Source organism: Anser brachyrhynchus (assembly GCF_964034855.1).
Source record: "Anser brachyrhynchus genome assembly, chromosome: Z".
NCBI lineage: Eukaryota > Metazoa > Chordata > Aves > Anseriformes > Anatidae > Anser > Anser brachyrhynchus.
The window spans coordinates 58,244,761-58,267,024 of NC_137697.1; the positions used below are offsets into that span (position 1 = coordinate 58,244,761).

Below are 22,264 nucleotides of genomic sequence, written 5' to 3' on the forward strand. Positions count from 1 at the left end.
TACATAAGTTTAAAAGGTTCTAAGACACATTATCCACAGCTATAGCAGGCACAGAAGATTTTGAATTTTTGTACATTAGAAACTAATTTCTCCTTAAGTTTACACCTAAATTTAACAGATTTGTTTTACAGAAGCAGTTTAAGTACGTGCCTGTTTGGTGAGAAGCCTAGATTACAAATTTCTTTCTTTTCCAATCTGCTGTTGCAGAGGTGGAACTAAGCGGTTTGTTGCTTCCAACCTTACTGAACTGATTCCATCTGTTTACAAAGTAAACAGCTTGACTTTTTTTCTCCTGGATGAAAAACAAGATTTTGTTTATAACAGAACGGCATAAACCATCTGCAAGACTCCTTCAGATCAGTGGGAGTGATTTAACTTCCATTCACTACAGCTGTAGATCTTGTACAAAATTAAAGCTGCTTTCATTTATAATTCATAAAGGATTGACCGGTTTTCCAGATGGAAGTATCTGCTGAAAAAATGTGTCACAGTCTTCAAAGGCTGTGATTTTGCCATAGCACACACTTGTCCAAGTTATGGCCTATGTTATGATACTACCAGTTCAAAATAGTTTAAATAGCTTTGACTAATTTAAACAAAGCAACAATAACAAAACAACAACAAAAAAAAACACCTCTCAGATGCCATTAATATTTATGTAAGGTATCCTTCAGCCAGTGTATGTCTTCTGATAAATAGATTCTTCATTTAGTTAAAAGAAATATTAGGGTACCCCAGTAAAACAAACCAAAAGTGGAAGCATGAATTTGCAAAGTTGCTTTATAATTTGTCATTTCTGCTATTGGATTTCAAAACATATGTGGTATTTGACAACCAATCAAACAAAATTAACAGACCTTATAATATACTGGGAATTATGTACTTATGATTTTATTTATTCTAGAAAACAGCTTTATTTGTTGTTTTCATAACTACATACATTTATAAAACAACAGCAGAGAATCAGGAGGTAAGTACTGATACAAATATTTAGGTGTATCTCTTTAAATGAAAGCAATTAGCCTTGATAATAATTTTGTTCTTCTGTTATATGTGAAATGTTGACTAGGATAATGGATGTCATTCCCATTATGAATCATTATACTTACATACATACAGAGGAGAAATTTGCTTTATTTTAGAGATTAACAACACTAAATGGTGATCCTACTTGCTTAGAGTCTTTGCAGACCATTGAGATTAATCAGAAAATTTTGTCTGACAATTCCAGATATTTAATACACACACAGCTGAGGGGCAAACAAACAAATAAATAAACAAACAAAAATCTGTAAGATCACTAGGACTACTAGTATAATATACAAAACAAAAGGCATAAATATAGTTTTAGGACCAACAAGTAGATGTGTCAAATGAGTAAATTTGGATGTCAGCATTCACACTGATCAGTTTAAACTGCCTTCTGTCAGAGAGGTAGAGAAAAATGAGCTTTCTTTAGTTGGCAATCTTGAGTCTGAGTACTAGTCACTTTTTCATTTCCAAGGTCATTCTTAGGGAGAAAAAAAATATTTTGTTTATTAATATATTCAGCTGTTTGAGACATTTATGCATTAATATAGAAATTTATGCATTAGTATGGAAAAAGCATTATATTTCAAACTGAATATGTGTATGGAGAAAAAGCAATAAGTAGCTTTTATTATTAGAATAATTAGCTAAACTGAAAATAAAATCTGTAACTAAAAGAAACCAGCAGAAATCTTTGAAAATTGCTACATAAAAACTGCTCTGGATGGTTAAGTCTGTACGCACAATTAGCAAGAGGGCAAAGTTCTGATACGGACAGTTACTGACTTGCTTCATGGAAATGCTTCCTTTTCAGCTAGTATACTCTCTTGTGTTAATACGGGCCAACTGCAGTATGCCGTTTGACACCTATAGCAGTAACACTTTGGTATAAATATAAGACATCATGCCAACAGCAACAAAAAAAATTAAATAAAAATTCACAGAAGATAGTACATGCAACCAGTACTTTGATGTGAACTTTTAGTTTTAAGGCCACAGTAGCTGATAAAGTGTTAACGACAGAGCTATGTGATACAGCTTGTAGAGTGACACGGATAAGAAAAATCATATTTTATGACACCTCTCCATCCCCACCACCTCTGGAATATAGAGCTATCCAGAAAGTATTAAGAGACCATTTGAATTTCCTCTGTGTCATGGTGAAAATCACAACGTAGTAATAAATATTATATCACAGCCACCCACCGTAAGAGTTATTACAACCCAAGGCACTGTATGTCCTTCTCTACTAACACCATAAATAACTGATTATGACACTCTAGGGAAGGTGGGTGGTTGTTTTCGGTTATAAGCAGGATCCATGTTCAAAGAACAGATTACAGACAATTATGTGTGCATTTATCTCTATTAATTATTCATTAATAATTATTCATTTTTATGTCTCTTGTCAGCTCAGCCAGCAAATCAGTTTTGAAGACAGTCTCATCACAAGATAGCTGGAAGCAAAATGAAGGCTTACACTCCATCTTTTAACAGACACTATGCATTTTGTAGAACCTAAATATCTCCTAAATCAAAGTGTGTTCTACCTTACTAAACTTTCACCTTAACCTTATAAAATGCAAAAAGCTGAAACGGGAATATGACTAAAAACTTACATGCTTTCCTGAGACTTAATAAAATAAAACATCAACATACATGCATATGCAAAATAATAACTACCAAACAAACTAACAAAAAAAACACTTATGAGGATTTGAAAGGGTCAAGCCAAAGAATCACTAGAACTTGACAAGACAGTAACAGTCCACAGTCACTTTACTGCAGAGAACTGAATTTCTTTTTAGATATCACTGAAAAGGAATGAAAAGGAATGAAAGGTACATCTGTCTTTTTTCCTCTTGGAAAGAACAGAATTTTTTGGAGCCATAATTACTAGAAATGAGCACCAAAAAGGGAAAAGTTCCTTCATATCAATCCCACAGTCATCTATGCCACAGAACCACCACAAGTTCCAAGTCTGCCCTTGCCAGCAGTAGCTGTAACAATAATCAGCCTCAGAATATTGCTGTGTCAGGACAGAATTGAAAAATGTGATGTGATTTAGCAAATCATGAAAAAGTTCACTGCTCTGCCATTGGTTGTTAAGAGAATGTGACAAGATTTCACTGTTAAATACTTCCCCATCTACTTCAATGATAATGTACATTTTGAAAATAATCTAGTTTATATTAATTAATACCAATTTAAAATACACACTTTACCTTTATCAAATCAGAGCTATTGATAAATAAGTTAATGAGATAAAATAAAGTGTAGGCACTGACATTTATATTTAGGCACAACATAGAAGGAGGTGTACATAGCTGTAAATAAGAGCAGATAAAAAGAAGGCATAGAGTAGCAAAGCAGTGATAGGAATTTATTAGATTGCCTTAACTGCTTATGGAAACAGCCTAACGTGGGCAACCTAGGATAAAACTCCCATGAAAATTCTGCAGTACAGTCTAAACAGCTATCAAACTAGGTGCAGATGCCATTTGACAGTACCATAGCACCCAGCTCTTTATATATCCTACTGAAAGCTCTAAATCTTGTTAACAATATGCACTAAGCATGTATGGTGAATGTGTAACAGGAAACTGCACCACAGCATGCCAGAAGATGAAGCATCTTATCTGCAAAGTCCCTTCACAGGACACTTCCCCAACTGGTTCCAAAGGCAGAGTTGCTCATGGAACTGCCACCTAGGCTGGCCATGACAAGGTGCATGTGGAAAGATAATTGGAAAGTCCCAATATGCTAGTCTTGTGATTTCACTAGTGAATTAAGCAGTGAGAATCTACTGTACAATTGCGCGCTTCAAGCTTTATCTTTTAAAACTAATCTGAATGAGGTAGGCTTTTGTTTTTAGACTACCCCATCAACTGAAAAGAGTTAGATCAATCATTCTATCAAACTGTCCTAACATGGAAGACCTTACCTCTGCAGTCATTTACACAGAATAAGCAGATTCGCTTTGCATAGACATCAATTGACATGATAGTTCAATCTCATTTCTCAACTTTTTTTGCTGGAACCAAAGTCTCTTTGTACTGTTGAAGAAAATTCCCCTAGAATGTACTACTCAATTTTATTCAAACATACTTTTCTAGATAAAGTTTCTAGATAAACTTACCTTCATTTTAAAAACAGCAACATAGTAACACAGAAAACACAAAAGAGAAAGTTGGTGCATAAAGGATAAATGCCTTCAGTTATAAACCAAAATGATAAAGTTTTGGGAAAAAAAAATAATCTAACTTGCAATGCTCTCTTCTTTACTCCACACTAATATAACTGATTAAAAGGGAAATTTATTATGTCTGTAGTTTCATTTCTTCTACAGTATTAGCACAGAATTTTGTTTTACTTCTGTTATTAACAAAAATGCTTAAGAATAGCAGTATTTATTATGCAAATACTGTTGCTTGGTGCATTTTCTAATACACTTACATTAATGAGAAGGAATTTCTGCTTGCACAGAAAATTCAATGTATCTTTCCGTGTTGCATTTTGAGTCTCTTAACATCTCTTAGTTTTCCTCCACCTTTTTCTTCATTTCCAGGAAGTTTCTTGATCTTTCATTTAAAGTCAAAATCTTAAAAGTTTTGGCTCTCCTCATCAAATCATCATCATCATCATCCAGAAGGAACTGAGAAGCATAACTTGCTTTAGTTTTTTGAAAACATTTTGGGGAAGGAATGGAATAACAATCATTAAATATTTGTAGCCATCAATATAAAAATAAGCTTTGTTTCTACTTCATTTCTCTCATTCATTCTTCACAAATCTTCACCCATCACCACTACAACTAATACTTCATACTTGTCTCCCTAACACCATCTGCTTAGCATATTCTTTTCTATAAACTTCTTGTGAAAAGCTTTACCTGTACCTTGTTATGTAACTGACCATCAACTTTTCCTCACAAGTTCATTTAATGACATTATTACTTTTCTAAATGCAGTCTTGGAAGCAGAAGGCAATCTAATCCTTGTATTTCGGTTCTACCCAGTATTTTCCCCAGTGACCAGCTAGTCTGAGTACAATGATTTACAGATACTGAGCTAGTGCCTTCCTACACCTCTCACTTTGTCTCAGAAACCATCCTTTCTGAAGGTCATATTGAACTTCTGCCTGGCATGGGACCCTGGTGCAATGGCCAGGCTGTCCCTTGTGAGAGCAGTAACTAATGCTCTTTTAAGAAACACAGCATTCCTCTGAGCTAATAAATACAACTCACCTTGCCTGAAATTCTCTCCTTTTAACTATTCTTGCCATTTTCTCCCAGGTCTGTAAAGCAACAGAAGCCATAAGTGAAGGAAGAAGAGGATAAAACATGGATGGAAACACAAATGGCAGTCACACACTGTGCAAGCAGAGATGTACTTCTCACACTATGGGAGGCCTCAGTAGTTGTTCAAACAGCAGTGCCTGAGTAAATCTCAGCTAGTCTGCCATGAAGAGAGTTATTACTAGCATTTCCAGGGAATTATAGGCTACCTGGTATAAGAGACTAAGAAGCAAAAGAGGATGATATCTCGAACTCTCAGCAGAAAAGCCTGTAGCCGCATTTTAAATTGGCTTAGAAAAGAGGATCTTGCAAAAGCGGGACAGCACTGTTCTGGGGCCAGCCTCCTAGAAACCATCTGAGACATGTCTGCAGCTGTGGTTCTGGCAGTGGGCAGAAGGGAAGGCCTTAGCAGCACCCCTCTCCAAACACGTTTCTAGAAGGTTCTGCACATGCAAAGTAATGGGTACTGGCTTATAAATGTCACAGCTCAGAGGGGCTGTGTGTGTACCCACCACCATCACAGACAAACCAGAGACATCGCTGGAACCCAGGGCAGTGATCCAGACCTTTCCCTCTCAGTCTATCACCCTCTCTTACACTCTCTCCCCCTCATATGTTGTGGGCCATTCAGCCCTTTGAAAAATAACAAGGTGTAAATAGCTCCTGTTATAAACAACAAGGTTCAATCAGGTTCGGCCAGAATAGCTTCTGCTGTCAATAAAACTTTTCAATCAAACATTTGGTGTAACATCACCTTCCTTTAGGGCAAGGGTACTTTGAACATCAGCACTCTCCGAGAGGATCATCCAGGACATCCCCTCTGGGCTTCCACACCTGGGCTGCACCTGTCAGACGAGAGCTGAAACCCAAAGGGAAAAACATCAAGAAGGCCAACTTGCAGCCCAGTCATGCTGAGGTGGATATTAAAGTTGTGTTCTGTGTCTGACAAGACCAAAAGTTTCTTAAAAAACAACACACCTGCAGGAAGATTCCCCGATGAAGAGTCTTGCTGCACAATGTCAATTCTTTACCAAATATAATGAGAAAAACAGTGTAACTGAAGCAGTGTGTCATTAAATAACCTAATTCAGAAATGGAAAACCAATTTTAAAGTAGTAAGTAAGTCTAAAGAAATTTCTGTTTTTTGAAACAAGACCTACAAGAAGGGTTTCCACTCAAAACAGCAAAGCAAACTAAAACCTTAATTCAACAGCAGACCTAAGAGAAGGAAATAAAAACCAGTCCAAAGACAGGAAACTTGTGTAGGTTAGGATCTTACCTGAAAGGTTAGAGGAAAGGAGGTAAGGAATCACATGGACTCACTGGAGATGTTAAAAATATATGGATCCAGCACATTTTGCCAACTTAGCCTGTTTTGTAATGGGGTTATAGCTTGTTTTGTGATTACCTGAAATACATGAATAGGGGTGTCCATGAGATTTTACGCCAGACCTCCATAAATCCACAGGGCAGTTCACTGTGAACTTCTACAGAATAATTTTATTTTTTTCTTCTAAAAGAGAAAATAGTTTACTAAAATTAAATTTAACTGGAAAATACATTACACTTCTGAAGATCTAGCATGTTGGAACTTTGAATTTCCTGTTTAATTGAAAATATTGCTACAGTTTCGACCAGGAAGCTGCTAACAAAGCTTTCATAATAAAGATTTTAAAACAAAATTGTTTGTTTCTAAATTCTACACATGCACTCAGTTTTATTTTGACTGAAAATGTAATTACATTCTTAAAGTCAAGAATTCTATTCTCTTAAAACTGAGACTACTGCTGAATTATGCCATGTTATACATCCATTTCAAATTCATAAAGAGCTTTTTTTAAAGAGAAAATAAATACTTCCAAACAATCCTTTGCTTCTGAAAATATAAGTACCCTTTCATGATAAACTTATATATGTGTGCATGTGTGTACATGTACAAACACGTATATACATGAAAAAATAATTCTTCCCACAGTACTTATCTTCAAGAATCTCACTCATCGATCCCTTATTCTGTCATGAAAGCAAGTAGGAATTAGAGTTTTATGCCTTGCAGTAGATAACACCTTCTGTGTTAATCATGCTACAAAGCTTAAATTTCATAGCTAAGAACTAAAATTCAACAATGTGATGGATATGCTAAAGGCCGCTTCAGACTTCAGAACAGCAAATCTATTTTCTGCTCATGGTTAAGTATATTTACATTTCTGGAGGCCTGAATAGAGCCTATTTACACAAAGGGTCAGCCATGCTTGAACTCTGCACATTGAATGGCATCTTTTCTTCAGTCATTCATGGTATGGGTACAGGACAAACAACTCAAGTTCAAGATTTCTCCAGATATTCTTTACTTTTTGCAATGTAGAGGTGTGTCACTTCTCTGTTGTTAATGTTTTTAATTCAACAACCTTCTAAGCAGAGAGGGAGTTGTTACATAAAATACAAGTACAGCAGTAACATGAAAATACTTAAACTTACAACTGAATTATGTTGTGATATTATTGCACACACACATGAATTCAAGCAAGAAAATGACACATCTAATAAAGCAGAGATGAAAAAAAAAAGCCAGAATAAAAATTTGCAACTTGTCATGACCACACTTGCACTTCCTCTCAAATCACTTTTGAAAACTGTTTTCTAAACTTAACCAAAACTCTAATCTACTTCCAAAGCTTGAAGTCATTTTTAAAAAACAACCAACTAATCAAACAATGAACAGACAATTCACAAGAATCAATTCACTTAGTTTGCTACACTGTCCTGTGTTCAAATGATATGACTGAGGTTGGGGAATTACACATCCAATATTGGTATACTACAATTTGAACTCTGTTTATTATTATTATTATTATTATTATTATTATTATTATTATTATTATTATTATTCCTATGGCTTCACAAAGATGGAAACCATTTTGTTTCAAGGGAAAAAAAGAAAAAAGTGCTGTTTTTCTAATTAGAAAACATTTTGGTTTAGGCCACTTACTTATTCACATCACACTCACCTCAGCATTTCACACACTCCATCTCTCAGCACTATGACAGGAAAAGCTACACCTCTAGATAGTCCTGACAATGATATTTCTAGACTTCTAATAGGAAAAACTCTAAAACCCCATGGAGACATGTAGCCCATTCCTTTATGATTCCATTATTTCCCCCGCCCCCCCAAAGTGTTGTCTGAAGTTCCTTCTTTCACTTTGTGTCTGTTACATATCTTAAAATATATTGCCCAAATCTGAAATGGATACCTTTCTCTGTGTAGCAGACTTTTTTTATGGTCAAATATCTGTGTTTCTAAATACTCAGAGCTTTTCTAAACTTCTTAGACTAAGCAGCTGCAATTCATTCACTTGCACCTAGCAGATCAAGATTTCTAGATCTCTGATCGTGTTGATTTGCAGCTGTTGAGAGGCTGGGGATCAACTATCTGGTAGCTTGGTCAGAGTAATTCAGTTAAAATTCAAAGCTGAACAGTTAAAAAGCAATGCTGAGCACTTCCATTAGCAGGGCTATAGCCCTGTTCATTCATCAGAGAAACAAATTTGTTAAACATTCCTTCTCTCAGTTAGTTTTTTTCCCTAGTTAGTTTGTTATTAAGCAGATAAATAAGCAAATCTAATTCTTGTATATTATTCAAGTGTCTAGCACTGGCAATTAAATAATTTCTTTCACATTTTTGTGTTTTTATTGCTGCTGTTCTCAAAATCATGTTATTTCAAGTACATTCCATTTGTTCTATTTTTTCCTATTTTTGTTACTTTGTTGACTTCTTGATTGGACTAGTCTGTGTCTAAAAATGAAGTTTCCAAGCCATACACCTTTCTTGTTCTTGCTGTATAAAAGTTGACCTACAGTCTGCAGTATCCAAAATCTTTTATTTTCCACTTACTAGTTAGGGATTAAATTCTAGACCTCCTGCCCTCAAATTTTCACTGAACAGAATGATCTCTCTGGCATTATTCTCATACAGCACATTTCTGAGTTTCTTGAAATCACCTGTAACCCCTGATGACTCTCATGGAAAAGCATGTTTATGTGTTAAAACATGTATGCTCACAGCTAGATGAAGAAGTCCACTTTACCATGCAGCCTTAAATCTGTGTGTGCAACAGTGTAATCCACCTTTTCTAGGATGCATAACTTACAAGCATCACCTGCTATTAACATTTAAGCAAACATTTTCAAGCTTGACATTTCTTACAAATTGCTCTAATTGCTTCATACACAGGAACAGAGAGACCAACTGTCCTGGTTCCAGTTAGGACAGAGTTAATTTTTCCTCCTAGTAGCTGGTAGGGTGCTATGTTTTGGATTAGGATGAGAAGAGCGCTGATAACATGCTGATGTTTTAATTGTTGCAGAGCAGTGTTTACACCAGGCCAAGGACTTTTCGGCTTCTCGCTCTGTCCTGCCAGCGAGCAGGCTGGGGGTGCAGCAGGAGCTGGGAGGGGACAGACCCAGGACAGCTGACCCAAACTGGACAAAGGGGTATTCCATACCATCTGACGTCATGCTAAACAATATATAGGGGTGGCTGGCCGGGGTGGGGGGCCGGCTGCTCGGGGATAGGCTGGGCATCGGTCAGCGGGTGGTGAGCAATTGCATTGTGCATCACTTGTTTCTTACACATTATTATTGTTAATACTATTACCATTATCACTATTATTATTATTATTGTTATTATTATATTCCTGTCTTAATAAACTGTCTTTATCTCAACTCACCGGCTTCACTTTCCCGTTTCTCTCCCCCATCCCAGAGAGGGAGGGGGGAGGGTGAGCGAACGGCTGTGTGGTGTTTAGCTGCCAGCCGGGTTAAAACACAACACCAACCTGCCTCAGTTGTTCTGTTCATGCTCTCTAATACAACAAAACAAAACTAACCAAGCATTTAATTTTACCATTTAACAACTACACTACTTACAAACACAGAGACCACAATACTGGTTTGTGAAATCATACCCGATCTCCTGTTTGATTATTTCTATTTCAAATTCTGTCTTCCCTACTGAGACTCTACAGAGAGGTTCAAGTCATTGCAAGTTCTAGTGGAGACAATTGCCTATTCATTTGAAACCACATGAGCATATTTGATCTATACAGCTAAGAAAAACACCCATGAGATGGAAGGATCTTGCTGTTTTATTACAGGGCTGCCTTTGAATCAGTCACTATACAGACAAAAAGTTTCAGAAGTCCTTTATTAGCTCTGAATCAGAAGTGATCCAAGAATCAGCATTTTCTCATTTATCTTCCTTCACTGAACATATTCAGGAATCCTCACTGATCAACAGAATTATTTTGTGTAGGTTGGCACATCTGGAAAAAATGGATTGCATCATTCTTCATGCTGATAAATATTTTAAATTATTAACAAACTTTGGTTAACATACTTATCCAAAGCATAGAGAAACATAACTAGAAACATGGGAAATAGATATGCATGAAAGCAACAGACAAATGCAGCAAGCATAATTTACGTGATTTAAAACGTAAGGATTTGGACTTAAGAAATGTTCTGCCAAAAGTCTGTCAAATTCGATTTTATGAACTATAAAATACACTGAACTATAAAATACAAAGTTTAGAAATGTAAATTGTGCACAGTGCAGATGGCACACGACATGAAAGTAAGCAAGTTACTATCACATTCCTCCAGAGACTGATGACATCTAGTTGCATGATGAATGTGCCTTTGGGAGGCTTTGGTAAGCTCTCATAGGACTAACATGATAATCAGTGTTTGCCTTGTGGCAAGCAGGTGTTTGAATAATTTGTTAAGTTTTCCTTTAAGGGCACTCTGTAAAAACAATAAGGCTAGGCAAAGGAATAGTAAACATTGCGAAATAAAAGGAAGCTGATTATGCTAGGTGAAAGGCCACAAGTCTCGTTTAAGCACCTGCAAGAACAACTGCAAAAATGCTGATGTTTATAAAGTAGCCTCCTGGGACTATAACGAAGATGTCAAAACTTCAGGCAGGCAGCCTTTCTTTAGTCCCCTTAAACCATCTGTGGATAATGTGTGGAGGGGGGATGGTCTCAAAAACCAGGTAATCACAAATTTTGTGTCTTTTAGTCCCTTAAAACAAATATGAGAACAAAGATCAAAGCCACCATCTAGACTGTGCTGATTGTTTGACTTTCTGAAGAACAGCCCAAAGCTAGCATAAGCAAGTATTCAGAGTTCTAAACAATCAGTATCAAAAAAGACTAAATAAGAACATGTTTATCTTATACCTACAAAATATCTTCTTGTATCTTTTTTCTGTTTAAATCTTCAGCCAGCTGGACATTCAATTTATTGAAAGCATGTCTTCATTTACTAAGAACATGAGTATATTCTTATGGATATGGAAATATATATTTATGAGCAAAGTAGAGAGAGAAAATACGTATTAAGCTGTACATAAAATGAGACAAATGGCTGAGAAAATACGTATTCAGGCAGCACATCAGCTGGTTATCTTTCTTTTTTTCTTTTTTTTTTCTTTTTTTTTCCTTTTTTTTTTTTAAACCAGAAACTTTTTATTACAACTTATTATATAGCTTGTAAAGTAATATAAAATCTCTGATGTAAAGTCTTATATTTCATATTGAAATGCAAAGAACCTGGATTTAAAACTGCCACTTAAAGATGTTTTTATGGAAACTTGAATCCTATCACTGTTTTTGATTCAAAGAGTTCAGAATCATTATTTGTCATAATTACGTGCAAATTAACATCTCATATGAACACATGGATTTCTATTTTATTTCATTAAGAGACAGAAAACAGCAATCACAAACAAAAAGTAACTGAACTCTTTCCAAAGTCTGAAAGTCTACAGACGAAATTTGCTTCGGTCTTTCAATAATCCAAGCACTTGCCCAAATTTTTAATCTTTCTGGATCCTGCTTCTGTGCAAGTCTTCCAATGTTTTTGCTAGACACATCCTGATTTCATATGGCAATAAATATTTAAAACAAGAACAGACCCCATAGCACAGATTTCCTGCAACAGACACCGAGATTTAACTCTTAGTCTTTCACTAATCCAGGAGCTCCAAACCTCAAAAATAATTTACAGCCTTTTTTGTCTTGGTACCTCATTAGCTGTGCTAAATGTCCTTGGCATCAAGAAATGAAGTAGCCATTCACACACTGTAGTATCCTTTGAATGGCTGTAAACCAACAACACATCAGGAAAGCTACTGTTTTGCATTATTAAATTTACTGAACTAGCAGGGAGCCATTCTGTTGCCTGACTGGAGTCACTGTTTGGCTAAATAAATATTTAATGTATTTTAACTGATGTTTCGTGCCTAATTATGGCTACATCACGGTTTACAAATATTGCAACTATACATTTCAGCCATTTTCCATTTTTTTCCATAACTGCCTCTGATTTTCTTCAGTCTAAACAAGACAAACTATAAAAAGGTCTTGCTCTGCCAAACTGCCAACCTGCATTGGTAATGTACATATTAATAATTACATACTTAAAATAGTAAAGCATTACTTAGCACAATTCATTAACAAAAGGCAGTTTGCATGTTGCCAGAGTTGAATGTTACACGAGATATGAAGATCCCTGCTCCATAACACTGTACAAGGGCTGAATGTGAATGGTGGTTCACTGCACATTTTCTTCAACGGTGAGGCAGACTTCAGATGCTCTCTCAGGTCATTTTCAGTACAACACAACTCCCCATCATGGAAATGATCAAGAGCACAAAAATAAAGGTGTACCTTTGTAGGATGATGGACTTTTCAAGTTTTAAATTGTTTTAATCGGTGATTCTATGGGACTATGTTACTGCAGAGCCTCACAAATACTGATCATGTACATCCCACAGGACACCAAACTGTATGACAGAACCCAGATGCAGCAGCCAAGTAGGGCACCTTCTTCTCAGGGACTGGCAACCAAAGAAAAGCCTGTGTAACAAGAAACTTCAAGAACAATGAGTTTTTCCAAACTTATTTTAAGACTAGAAATAATAATAATAATAAAAATCTATTAATAGTAGAGTAGAAATTATACTAATGCCATAATTAGTTATTATATTCTATGTCTATAAAATAGCCATATTCTATATTCTATAAGCTTCTATGATTTCTTGTTATTAAAAACCTTTCAGAAAGTGAGTGAGGAAGAGTATGTTGCAAGAGAACAGAACTGAATGTCTTACTACTTTTTCTGTGCTTTACTGAAATACAAATATTCTACAAAGACAGCTCAGCCTCCAGACACAAGTATAACACAAAGAATGAATAACAAAAGCAGAAGAACAAGGATAGGATTTTTCCAAATAATAATTTGTCTTTTTTGTTTGTTTGTTTGTTGCTTGGGTTTTATTTGTTTTTAATTAAAATTACTTACTTATTAATTATAAAAAGGATGAGCATACAACTTCTAGATTAAAGACATTTGAAATCGACTATAGCTGTGAGTAATAAGACAATAAGGTCTTGATAAAAAGCATTTGTTCATATAAAGCCTTTGTATTTGCTTTCATAGTATTGGAATATTTTACATGCATTTATTTGAATGAAAGAACCAAGAGGACCAACATGATACGTCAGATCAAAAGTATTAATCAGCCTCAACATCAGGCAAAATATTATTTGGCAGCTATATTCACTCTTTTTTTTTTTTTAAACTTCTAAGGTAGCTTTATGAGGAGAATCATACTAAATTTATACAGTAATTAGATTCATATTAAAGCCCTAGATGTACTGATCAAGATAAAGGGGGAATTCATGCAAGACTTCAGCAGGTGCTCTATCTCATGAAATCATTTTCATGAAAATTTGTCATGAAAAGTACTCTGACTGAAATACAATTTGCAATAGAAACCAGTGAAAAAATCAGATGTTGTCTCTGGCAACTGTACCAAAAGTACCCACTCCAGTCACATATATGGGGCCAAAAAAAATATCAAATCCAGTTCCATACCCTCACATCATATAAACAGATAAACTTATTAAGTACTGTCCATAAGGCTATGAGTGTTTTTATCTGCTTCTCATGAAAAACAAACAAACAAAGAAAAACACACACACCCTATCCCAAAGTCTCACCTCTCCTAAGGCTTGAAATTTTCTTTTAATTGAAGCTTTAACACATCTGTGCTCCATTCATACCTCATCTCTGTGTGCCAATGGTGTCCATACAGAAATACATATTTTATAAGAGAAAAAGAAAGATGATGACAGTTCCCTTGATCAATTTTTAGCAGGCTCCTCTAGGCAGCTGTAGCTTTAATCCCGTCTTGAAAATGAATTGACTACTTGCTAAGTAACAAATGAAATGATCTGAGCACTGGGGTGTTGTTTTGCCTTTTGTTCCTAATATGCTGGCAGAGTCGAGCTACTCTGAGAATAGTGGACTTTTTTGAAAGAAGAGTTTTCCAGGCCTGTGGAGGGGCAGAGTCAGAAACTAAGCCTAATATGTGAAGAAGTGCATTAAATAAATTTCTGTACTATGAGGGCGGTGAGGCACTGGCACAGGCTGCCCAGAGAAGTTGTGGATGCCCTATCCCTGGAAGTGTTCAAGGCCAGGCTGGATGGGGCTTTGGGCAACCTGGTCTGGTGGGAGGTGTCCCAGCCTGTGGTAGGGGGGTGGAACTCAATGGTCTTTAAGGCCCCTTCCAATCCAAACCACTCTGTGATTCTATGAATTGTTGGAACTGTACTGTAGCATTCCAGCCAAGCTTTGTGTATTGAGTATACATGGTAAGGGTTTGGCTGCAGGGCCCAGCAGCTGCCCCATGTCAGACCAGAGCTAATTCCAGCCAGCTCCAAAAGGTTCCGGCTGCTGGCCAGAGCCGAACCAAAGAGTGACGCATCACAAATTTAAACTTTCTACTTTACCACAGCAAACTTCTATGCATGTCACCTGTTGGTTGGTTAAATTTCTTCCTGATGCACAGTAGCACAAGACTCCCTTTTAAGAAGTCCCTTATTAGGAAACCAGCGTGAATGTGACAAGGAGGGAATACTTTATCACTTTATTCTTTCTCTAACTATCTCCCATTCTTCACTTCTAGGGCAGGAGGCTCAATTCACTAAACAACATATTTTCAGAACTAGAAGGGAGTAGCTCACACTATAAGCAGTAAAAAAAATGGCAACAGGCTGTAGCCACCAGGAAAAAAAAAAAAAAAAAACAAAAAACAGCTATGATAGAAAGCCTTCAAGGTAAATCATTAGCTTCTAGACCTTTTTAAGTCCAGTCAACTGATCTCATCATAAAATGAGGATGAAAGACATGGTCAATACAAATTCAGAAAATGGTGGAACAGTCTGTTTCTTCAGACACAGAAAGTCTGCAGCCAGCTACAGTTTGCAAGTAATCCGATTTGCACAGGAGGGTCAGGTGGAGCAGTCAGTTTACTGCAATACTACTTTTCTCAACTTAAAACTTTGTAAGTGCCTTATTTTCTCTCTGCTTGTCTAGCCTTTTGTACCAGATGTGTCTTTGTACCGTGCCTTCCGCCTATTCAGGAGAAAGCGGAATGATAAGGACAGTATGCTTGCTTGTTCTGAATGCATGCTAGACAAATCATGGAAACGTTAAACCTGGAAGTTAAAATTGTCATGAATGTCTTAAAAACAATAGTAGGAAACTTTTTTAATAGTTGCTATGATCAATCTAAGCACAACTTTTCATTTCCAGCCCACTTGTTTTCAATTTTTCATTTCTAGACTATGTCTTTCTAACTGTGGGATGGGAAATGGATAATAAAATTAAAAAAAAATCATGGGTGGATTGAAGATAAATTAACACTGATAAAGATATATTTGTATTAACAGGCTGTGAGCTGTGTCTATTTTCAGCTTAAAGTTTGCTATAAAAAAGCAAAGCCAGCATAAGTTTAAAGCCTTAAAATATATTTTAGGTATTTGGATAATTACACTTGAAAATTAAAATTCCACTATTAAATACATATATATACAAGCACATCTTTTTATTACTTTTTTTTTTTTATGGATTGGCACTGGACATTTTCTGTAACAAATCTTTAAAAGATGTTTAGATGTAGAGCTTAGTGATATGGTTTAGTGGAGGACTTGTTAGTGTGTTGTGGTTTAACCCGGCTGGCAGCTAAACACCACACAGCCGTTCGCTCACCCTCCCCCCTCCCTCTCTGGGATGGGGGAGAGAAACGGGAAAGTGAAGCCTGTGAGTTGAGATAAAGACAGTTTATTAAGACAGGAATATAATAATAACAATAATAATAATAATTATTATTATATAATGATAATAGTATTAACAATAATAATGTGTAAGAAAACAAGTGATGCACAATGCAATTGCTCACCACCCGCTGACCGATGCCCAGCCTATTCCCGAGCAGCCGGCCCCCCCACCCCGGCCAGCCACCCCTATATATTGTTTAGCATGACGTCAGATGGTATGGAATACCCCTTTGGCCACTTTGGGTCAGCTGTCCTGGGTCTGTCCCCTCCCAGCTCCCGCTGCACCCCCAGCCTGCTCGCTGGCAGGACAGAGCTAGAAGCCGAAAAGTCCTTGGCCTGGTGTAAACACTGCTCTGCAACAATTAAAACATCAGCATGTTATCAGCGCTCTTCTCATCCTAATCCAAAACATAGCACCCTACCAGCTACTAGGAGGAAAAATTAACTCTGTCCTAACTGGAACCAGGACATAGTGTTAGGTCAGAGGTTGGACTAGGTGATCTTGGAGGTCTCTTCCAACCTAGATGATTCTGTGATTCTGTGAAATATGATTGACAGTGATTTTACCACACTTATTACAAGCAATTAAATATTATGCCAAGTTTATTACATCAAGGCACATATCCTTGTTGAGGAAGATAACCACAATGCAATTTTAACATTTAAATGATAGTACCCAGCACCTCAGTTAACCTAGTGCCCATGGCCTACATTGAAAAAAAAAAAAAAACTGACACAGGAACACCATATGCATCTGCACATTTCTTAGCAAACAGCAAATTAATTCTGAGTGAGCAGTTTTGAAGTTAGATACATCATGCATTTGTGTTTCTTGGTAAGAAATCATTTTCTCTCATATGCACAGTTGAGCTACAAACTAAGGAATTATCAAACACTTGACCTATTGTATGTTCACACAGATATGGAAATCAAGCTGAACTGCTTGCAGTTTTATCTTTTCTAGAAACCCTAAAAGAACACAATGAGGATAACACAGGTTTAATTCCTGTTTTCCAGAGAAATGGCAGTCCTCCCTCTAACATAATCTATACTTAAGGGCTTAGCTTTAGACAAGTGTATTTCAGAAAATTGAAAAGATTGGCCATCTTAATGTTAACAAAGGAATTTCTCAGAATTACAGACTACAGAGATCCATAGGAGCAAAGAGTAAGAAAAGACTTTGTAATGGTTTGTGTACTGTAGGAGACCACAATCTCTTTACCCCCCTGCTATAGCCAGAATTCCAAATGGCTCTGTAAATGTTAGGGAGAGCTTTTCTGAAATCAATTCTAATAGCTTTGAATATAACTATAATCAGATTTTGTTTAAAGCTCTTGATATGTTTTTTGCACAGGATGGCTATCAGGCATGTATAGTTGAACATTATATAATAAAGAAAAAACACATTGGCTTTTTGTTCCAGACACTAGTTTCCATGGACTACTTCTCATTATATATTGCCATTTTCAAAAAAGCAGCTCCAAACAGTTGCAAAGACTTATATATGTAGTCATCTTTTTGCAAAGCCCACAAGCTTTAACATTTCAGCTGTTCAGAATGTTACTGGCCTACACCCCTTTCTCCAACAAAGGAAATAAGGGCACAAAAAGTAATTTCTCTTCTTGTTTTCTAATGTCTTTGAACAACACATATTCTACCTACACCTGAAGAGGCAACAAGTCACCAAATTTCAGGAAGCATAAAGCATTTAAGCAGGGAAGTCATGCATACACTATTTGGCATGTGTGAAAACCAATCCATTTCAAATATTCTTATCTGTATGGAGAATTTAGGCACTTCAGCAATTCCATGCAAATGGTCCAATACTGCTTTCATCATGTTCTCTCTTAAATAATGTGAATTAAAATATATGTTAACCTCATTCATCTCCAGAATCACAAAATTGGTGCAGTTTACTAAAATTTTGAATGAATTCTTCACCTATTTCCAACACTTGCTTGGAAATAGAGCTGAAAGTGACACTTTACCACATATATGTTTCATTTAGAAAAGACCAGAAGACAAAACATAAGTTTACTGCAAGGAAGTACATAAATTTTAAATTAGTTAGAAATATTAGTACACACAAAGAAGCAATATACTATTTTGAATAAATTCCTGGTGCATTACTAAGTAACTTTAGGTAAAATAACGTCTATTTAAGAGAAACACGTACCTGCTTGTCAGACAAGGAGTAATGGCTTTAAACTAAAAGAGGGGAGGCTTATATTAGATATAAAGAAATTCTTTGCTCTGAGGGTGGGGAGATACAGCAACAGGTTGCCCAGAGAAGCTGTGGATGGACTTCTCCACAGAGAAGATATGGAACACTTCCCCACCCCTGAAAGTGTTCAAGGCCAGGTTGGATGGGGCCTTGGGCAGCCTGGTCCTTGGGCACCGGGGAGGTGTCCCTGCCCATGTCAGGGGGGTTGGAACTCATTATCTTTAAGGTACCTTCCAAACCAAACCATTCTATGATTCTGTGATTCTCACATCCTGTTTCCTACTACCCTTTTGGAAGTCAGTACTCTTCCAGACAGCTGCAGGCTCTCTTCCAACTTACATTTCTGGGAACAAAAACAAATTTTCATGTTGAATTTATGTCTCACTTTTGAGTATTTGGGCTCCTGGGTGTTGTATTTGTAAACACTTAATTTCTCTGAGTTTGCCCATTTAAAACCAAGGGCATTAAAGATCTATTCCTGTTTATCCATTTATGTTAAAGCAAATCAATGAAGAACCATAGGATCTAAATCTATTTTGTTTTTTCCTAAAATTTTTCTTAATCCTTAATATCAGGTTAGTCATGGAAAAGAAATCAATTAATGAAGATACTGGTTGAATGTCAGTATCTAGGCTCTTGGATTATTACTATCATTTTTTCCCCCATAATCCATATTTAAAAAGCTAAAATGTCATATATTACTAGAGTGAACACTCCTATTTTTTTCCTTTAATGTTGTTAGAGAGATCTACAGTTTCCAAAAACTACCTCATCAGAACTTCCCTACTATCTCTTCCAGACTTCACTGACCCAAGAAACAATGTTATTGACCATACATCTTAGCTTCCTTTCTATTTTCTCTGAACATCATCTTAATTTTTGTAATTACCTTTGTTAGTTAACTTATAGAGCTGGGGTTCAAGCAGATCAAGTTCCTATGCCTAGACATATGTTCCTATGTCTATTAGACTTCCTCCATTCCACATGAACACCTCAATAGTGGCATGCTGACCACAACTAATTAATAATCAAATCCATTCTTCAATGGAGTTACATATCTGGTTATCCCTATTATCAGTATTTATATCTTCCTTTTTCCCTTGCCATTTCTCCTACTACTCTTTTGCTACTTCATCATTTGCCATTTTCTCTTTTTTTATTCTTTTTAAGTACTCAAGTTAGTGTAAAAGAAGTCATGACTTCTTCCAAAGTCTCATTTTTGACACTTTCTTTTACTGTTTTTCCACTCTCAATTCGAAGATTACAGTATTTTCAGTGGAATCTATCCATCATGAAGAGCTTTATTTCGTTGAATGTTACCTTGTAGTCAGATATTCTAAATGAATCTTGAAGTGCTTTTTTTTCTTTTTTAACTTTTATTTATTTATTTATTTATTAAGGGGATTAAAATAATTTCACCCATATAACCCCAGCACCTTTCCTAATCTTGGGCAATTACTCCTTAGAGCAAATAATTGTCATTTGTTCCAAGTACCAGTTTTTGTTAGTAGTGACATTGTTACCAGCTTACCGTCCCCCTCCATATTAGACACACAAGATTTTCTTTTTAAGTGAAAGAACTTCCTTCTAGAGAATGGAAGTTTTTACCCTCAAGTCTTTTAAGACACTGATCCTTTATTTCTGTCTTACTATTCTAATCTTACTAAGTACTGTTTAACCCCCAAACTATTCTTTCCCTTTATGTTTTTGTTTGTTTGTTTGTTTGTTTTTAATGTAATTTGCAAATTGCTTTCAGCAAAGCATTAAGGATAATGTTACTTCATTAATTTAAAATTAGTCAAGGTGATTCTTATGATATTTTCTATTGTTCTTATGCACAAATTGCAAAACTCCACTTTTATTAGCCTTACACTGAAATACTTAATTACAGGATGAAATCATATTTAGTAATAACAACCAAAGCACTTAGCCCTGTTCAAGAATGGAGTGAAAATCATTTAGATTCTTGTAAGTGGGTTCTCAGAGTTCCAATATATTTTTAAAGATACTTTTATATCATATAAAATGCATTTTTTTATATGATAGGACAATCCATAACAGAAGAAAATCAAGATCTTCATCCACTACAGCACTCTTTACTCTGAAATAGAACGTCACACTATAACCACTACAAAGAATTTCATTGTTTTCTCAACCACAGCAGCCACCCAGTGGCTACTCTTTGTAATACTCAGACACACATAAAACCAGGAATTTAAGAGATGGTCAGAACCTGCAATTTTCAGTGATATCCCCTTGCATTAAATATTCCTTTTATGTGAAAGAGTAACTAAAGCCATCAATATTTTTTCTTTGGAAGCAGACTCAACACAAACATTTGGAAGAAGTAGAAGAAAAAAAAAGATATGGATGTAATTGTTGTGAGGCTCTTTTGCCATTATTGATTTTTTTTTTTAGATTTTGTGTCTCTTTGCTTTAAATAAGAGATTGTTAATAAGAAGATATATTGTTAATAAAGTTTTAATAGGAAAATATTTCTGTGTGATAGGCTATTTTTTTCTTTAAACTATAAATCTGGAGAGAAAAAAAAAAAGTTATTAATGGATGTTAAAAGTATCAAGGAATTTAGACCAATAGCACTGATAGATGTTTCTGAGCTACATTATAACTCATTATGAAAGTTTTGCAGCAGTTCTCAAACTTGCAGGAACATAAGGGAATTTATTTCATGCCTTATTTAAGTGTCTTCGTGCTTAGGTGCCAGAAAATGGCTTCATATCCAAAAGCTTGCCTGTTTTTTTAACTGTATTGGTCTAGCTAAAAGTGTTACTCTCCCTGCCAGTTTTGCCTTGAAGATATCCTTAAACCTTCACAGTTTCAATATAACTGATTTTTAGACACCTTGATATTTATAAAAAGATTATATCACCCATCTAGTCGATCAAGGGAAACCAGCTGATGTGATCTTTTTGGATTTCAGCAAAGCTTTTGACACGGTTTGCCATAGGATCCTACTGGACAAAATGTCCAGCATACAGCTAAACAAAAACATCATACGATGGGTGAGCAATTGGCTCATGGGCAGGGCTCAAAGGGTTGTGGTAAATGGGGCCACATCTGGCTGGCGGATGGTCACTAGTGGGGTCCCCCAAGGCTCCATTTTAGGGCCAGTCCTCTTCAATGTTTTTATAAATGATTTGGATGTAGGACTAGAAGGTGTTTTGAGCAAATTTGCCGACGACACCAAACTTCGAGGAGTTGTGGACTCGGATGAGGGTGGAAAGGCCTTGCAGAGAGATCTGGACAGATTGGAGAGGTGGGCAATCACCAACCACATGAAGTTTAACAAGAGCAAGTGCCGGGCCCTGCACCTGGGACGGGGCAACCCTGGCTATATGTACAGACTGGGCGATGAGACGCTGGAGAGCAGCCCTGCAGAGAGGGATCTGGGGGCTGTGGTTGACAGCAAGTTGAATATGAGCTAGTGGTGTGCCCTGGCAGCCAGGAGGGCTAACCGTATCCTGGGACGCATCAAGCACAGCATCGCTAGTCAGTCGAGGGAAG

The 22,264-nt window shown here is 36.3% G+C and overlaps 1 long non-coding RNA gene across 3 annotated transcripts in view; it reads right to left on the reverse strand.

The window, feature by feature from the left end:
• Window positions 1–695: 695 nt before the first annotated feature.
• LOC308185112 overlaps window positions 696–22,264 on the reverse strand; it is a 37,656-nt gene continuing 16,087 nt past the window's right edge. The window contains exons 2-6 of one of the 3 annotated variants that reach the window (XR_013943125.1): window positions 6,606–6,734; window positions 6,081–6,185; window positions 5,276–5,325; window positions 4,486–4,701; window positions 696–1,510 (exon numbers count right to left, since the gene is read on the reverse strand). This is a non-coding gene — a long non-coding RNA (uncharacterized lncRNA). Of the gene's footprint in view, window positions 1,511–4,018; window positions 4,702–5,275; window positions 5,326–6,080; window positions 6,186–6,605; window positions 6,735–8,334; window positions 8,484–8,580; window positions 8,728–22,264 lie in introns of those variants that run through there. The other 2 variants (XR_013943126.1, XR_013943127.1) reach the window with 2 other exon arrangements.